The following is a 5,435-nucleotide window of genomic DNA, read 5'->3' as shown; positions in this document are numbered from 1 at the left end:
GATTCATTAGAAACAAGAAAACAAACAAGATAACAGTTGACAAAATAGATGAATGAGCTTGCTTAATTATTAAATTTACTGTGGAGAAGTTGGAATTGAGGAAAAGATTAAAATCAGTTCAAATATTTTTCCAGTTTCTCCATAAATTCTTATAAGAATTGTTTCTCTTCCAACTCACTATCTAAGATCAACTTCATGCAAGAGTACAATTTTTTATTATTCTTACAGTCAATAATTTATCCTGACTTAATGAGCTTTCTGTTCTTTGAAGTCCAGACACATTCATAGTGTTGACTATTGTTGCATACCAGTGCCTCTAAAAGGAATGCCCAATGTTTCACTGACTGTATCAAAGTAAGTTACTGACTCAACTTGGAAGCTATGAAATAACAGCTATCAAAAACTACCGCCTAAGATAATAAAAGCAACTTCTGAACAATCTTGAAGCCACCTTTTATTTGTTTTATGTATTTAGTGTTAGGGTTATTACTAGGGCTAGTTGTCTGCACAGTGACTCTACCATATTCAGTGTCAATTTTTTCTATCATCTTTCTTTTTCTGATAGAAATAAAGAGAAAATGATAGAGAATGTTAGAAGAGGGAGGCAGAGAGACGAGAGAGAGAGAACAGTAGTGCTGCTCCTAGATCAAACATCCTTGATCCTTGAACCCTGGTCTTTATACATAGTAGTGTGTGTGGTGTGTGCTCTGCCAGGAATGTCATCTTCCCCAACCTAGAAAACACCTTTATGGAAAGTAGAAGGTAGAAGCAAACCATCAATTTAAAAGGAAGAGGATCTATTGGCGTGGATACTTTCTAACAGAAGAAGATAAAGAATTTTCCCACCCCTCTATTTTTCTCAGTTTGAGGGAGCAATTAAAAAAGTCAGTCAAATTAACAAGGGGGATATATTTGTTTAGACACATAGAAGGATTTTGCATATATAAAGCACATTCTGTTCTTAGTATGGGAGATTAAACTATATATCCTGAGTTAAGGAATGGATTAAGAAACAGAGATTTTAATGAGAATGGTTTCATATAACAAAGGGACTAGATGCTCCATAGTTGTCTTACCATTTAAACATATTTTTTTCCAATAAAAAGACACTTGCTGAAAATATCCCTAATACTGGATAATACTCCCAATTTCCATTGCTCTAGGTAGTTAAAGCTCAGTGAACATAATTTATAATACTTCTGGACCTTATTTGACATTAGCTCAAAATAATCAACATACCAAATTGGCACATCTTGGGAGAAGCCTCTTCTGGGGTCCTTCACGTTTCGATGAGAAAGCTGTTCTAGATGCTTAGTATTTCAGCAGCAATTTTTTATCTTTACTGTACACTTTTCTGAATCAAAATACAATATAAGTTATCTGCACATGACTGCTTTTATTCTCTCTATCTGTATTGATTACTCATATTTTCTATTACCTCATAACTTTGGCAAACTGTATCATTGTATTTCCAAATTGATTTCTACTATATTTAACTTAGGTTCCTGAAATTAAATGACTCATTCCCCAAGAATTTCCTATGTCTAATTTTCAAAAACATCTCATGTACTGAGATTACCTTTTGGAAGAGTAACTATGCCACAGATTCCTCATAAGCTTTGGATTATTCCTCATCAGCTTTTGGACTTGAAAATGGAGTCCCACCTCTTGAACTATTTGTGTATAGATGAGGTGGTGAAACCTTTTTTAACAGGCTTTCTGTGAATATATCTTGGTAGGAGAATTATTGAAGGTGAATGATACAGTTGAAATATCTGAAAAATCTACCTTTTACTAAAAAGTAATGTAAAATGCCTACATCCAACCCACATGATTTAAAAATGTTTATTCATCACACAACATTCTCTTCACTATACGAATTACAAATACACCTACTTCTTGCATACAGAATGTCCTTAATCATCTAGATATACTCTAGAACCAAAGTCAACAGGTGTAGTAAAAGACTTCTAATGATACAATTCATTAAATCCTGATTATTTATGTGAAACTAGACTAGGGAACCTGGCTTTCTGATATTTAATATCAGTGTAACTGTCTGTCTCTTCATTATTCAGACTTTGAACCTATGAATATGTTTTTCTCTTGCATTGCAAGATTTGGGGGAATATTAAGTGAATCAATATAAAAAACCTAAAAGAGTACTTAGAAGACAAAGTATTAGACATTGTTGTATTATCTCAAAATAGATTCAGTTTTAATCTGTCTTCTCCTTGTATCCACAAATAGCTTGAGTAGACATCTCCAGAGAATTGATAGTAAAGAAACTGATAGTAAAGTAATAGTAGTAAAGGAAGTTCCAGGAGGGGGGAGGAGGGAAGAGAAGGGGAGAGGAGAGAAGGAGGCCAAAAGTAACAAGGACTGAAAGACCATGCCCAGGAAAAGCCAGATGAAACAGTAAGAAAAGAATATCCAGAACCTCACATCACAATTTACAAAGTTTGGGGAAGCCTGCTGAGGGTCAGGTGCATGCAAACAGACATAGAGTAAGGGGCAGGGAAGAACATCTTGGATCAGAGGAAGCTTGAATCTGGAAAGTAGACACAGTCATATTGAAAGTAGACACAGCCATATTGAAAGTAGACACAGCCATATTGAAAGTAGACACAGCCATATTGAAGCATGGATCTGGCCCTGAGAGGTGGGCAGGAGCACAGGAATGGCTGAGACTGCAGAATAGGGTGGCCAGAGAACAAAGTGCTGTCTAAAAATAGTCAAACACAGTTGGACCCCAACCCATGGACAACATTATCCACACCACCCATCTCTGAGTGAGATCTGAAACAGCAGCCACACAGACATAGGAGGTAGATAAAGCCATGTTGAAACACCAGTCACCCACAGCCAGTTTAACCAAACAAGACCTGATTAACAGGGAAGACTCTCCATTCCCCTACCACATCACTACAAGTAAACAAATAACCACAGCACCACCTGCTGGTTGAATATCAGAAACTACACCCAACCAAAACAGACAAGAATGCAAAGTTTCCAACATCACAAGGACTTAGAAGAAATGTTTGAATATGTATATAGACAGCTCATTATGAAGACAGTTCAGAACTCCAGCCATAACATACAAACACAAATCAAGAAATCCAGAGATCTTTTCACCAAAGAACTAAAAAATTCACAAAGAGAACTTCAAAATGAAATTTAAAAAAAAAAAAAAAACTTCTCTAGACAGCACTAGAGCTTATCTAAGAGGTTTTGTATCCAGAATAAATAAGTGTGAGGATAGAATAGCAGAGCTAGAATACAAAACCACAATACTCTTGCTAAAGCTAATGAAGAAAGACTTACAAAAATAAAGTAATTGTAAATAGCAGATTCCATAAGAAGAAAAGTTACTGGAGTGCCTGAGTATGAACAAAAAGAGAGAAGAGAAAAGAAAAAAATTCAAAGAAATTATTGAATTTTTTTTTCCCCACAACCTGGTAATGGTCAAAATATATAGAGGAAGCTGAGTGGAAACTAAAACTACTGAAACCCAGACACTCCATGTCAAAACACATTGTAGCAACACTTTTCAAAGGTAAGGGAAAGAAAGAAATATTATAGACTGCAAGAAAAAGAAAGGGTGACATCAAGTGGCAGAAACATCAGTCTCATCAGATTTCTGAGCACAAACTCAAGAAGCAAGAAGGGAAAGGAAAGACATTTTTACAGTATGAACAGATAAGAATTATCAACCAAGAGTACTCTGTCCTGCTAAACTAGTCTTCAGCTATAAAAGAGAAAGCAGAAGCTTCCCAAACATACAGAAACTGAAGGAATTAACCATCAACATCCTAGTCATGTACAAATTATTGAAAGGAATCCTACAGGAAAATAAATAAACTCTAATTCCAAATGAGGTAATCTGTGGTAACTTAAACAATAGCAACAAAAGGAGCAAATATATAGGAAAATAGAGGGCAGAAAGGACCAATGTTGATGAACCAGACAAAGTATCAAAGACCTATACATCAGAACAGAAACTGTAAATTCTCAATCTTTGCCTCATCTTCCCTGGGAACAGAAGGAAAAGTGTTGTGAGGGATGAGTCAGGAAGAGAGGGTTGAATTACTGGATGACTCCACATACAGGTGGAAATTGGGAGACAGAAATGGAGAATGCAGGATATAACTTAGACTTGGGGGTGGTGTATTGCACCAAAGCAAGGGACTAAGGTAAGAAATAAAATAGTGGGTCTGGGAGGAGAATGGGTTTGGTGTTGATGGAAGGACAAGAACGAAGCAAAAACCTGTTATGCCAAACTGGGAAACCATACACATGTATAGGCAAATGTGCTGTAATTCATAAGCCTGCCAATAAAATTTAAAAAATTAAAGTAAAATAAAATAGTAGTAAAAATCTAGAACTGACACAATAGTTAACTTAAAAAAGATTTTATTTGTTGCTTTTTATTTATATAATTTTTATTTATAAAATATAAATATTGACAAGACCATAGGATAAATAGGGTATATTTCCACACAGCTCCTACCACCAGAACTCCATATCCCATTCCCACCCTTGAAAGCTTTCCTATTCTTTATCACTCTGGAAATATGAACCCAGGACCATTATGGGGTACATAAAGTGGAAAGTCTGGCTTCTGTAATTGCTTCCCTACTGATTTAAAACCATCACACTTCAACATAGTATGGAAGATCTCACCATAGCAACGAGGCAAGAGGAAGGAATCAAAGGAATACAGATTGGAAGGGAAGAAGTCAAACTCCCACTATTTGCAGATGATATTGTAGAATACACAGAGAAACCTAAAGACTCCAGCAGAAAGCTACTGGAAATGATTAGTCAGTATAGCCAGGTGTCAGGCTACAAAATCAATGTACAAAAATCAGTGATTTTTCTTTATGTGAACACTAAGTCCGAAGAAGATATATCCAGAAGTCACTCCCATTCATTGTTCCAGTAAAATAAATTTTTTAAAAAATTGGTTATAAAACCCAAAGACTATGGGTAAGAAATAAAGAAGTTAAAGACTTGTATACTGAAAATTGACCAAAGAAGTTAAAGACTTGTATACTGAAAATTGAATCACTATTCAAAGAAATAGAAAATGATACAAAGGAATGGAAAGATATCCCATGCTCATGGATAGGAAAAATTATTATCCTCAAAATAAATATTCTACCCAGAGCCATATACAAATTCAATGTGATACTCATCAAAGTCCCACTAAATTACTTTAAGAGAATAGAAACTACAGTCATTTATCTGGAACCAGAAAACACCTAGAATCATCAAAACAATCTTGAGGAAAAGAAATAGAAATGGAGGCATCACACTCTCAGACCTCAAACTATACCATAAGACAATCATAATCAAAACAGCTTGGTACTGGAACAAAAATAGGTACATAGACCAGTGGAACATAATTGAAAGCCCAGAACTAACCCCCCCAC

This window comes from Erinaceus europaeus, chromosome 4 (assembly GCF_950295315.1).
Source record: "Erinaceus europaeus chromosome 4, mEriEur2.1, whole genome shotgun sequence".
Lineage (NCBI taxonomy): Eukaryota > Metazoa > Chordata > Mammalia > Eulipotyphla > Erinaceidae > Erinaceus > Erinaceus europaeus.
This window is presented reverse-complemented; position numbering follows the sequence as displayed.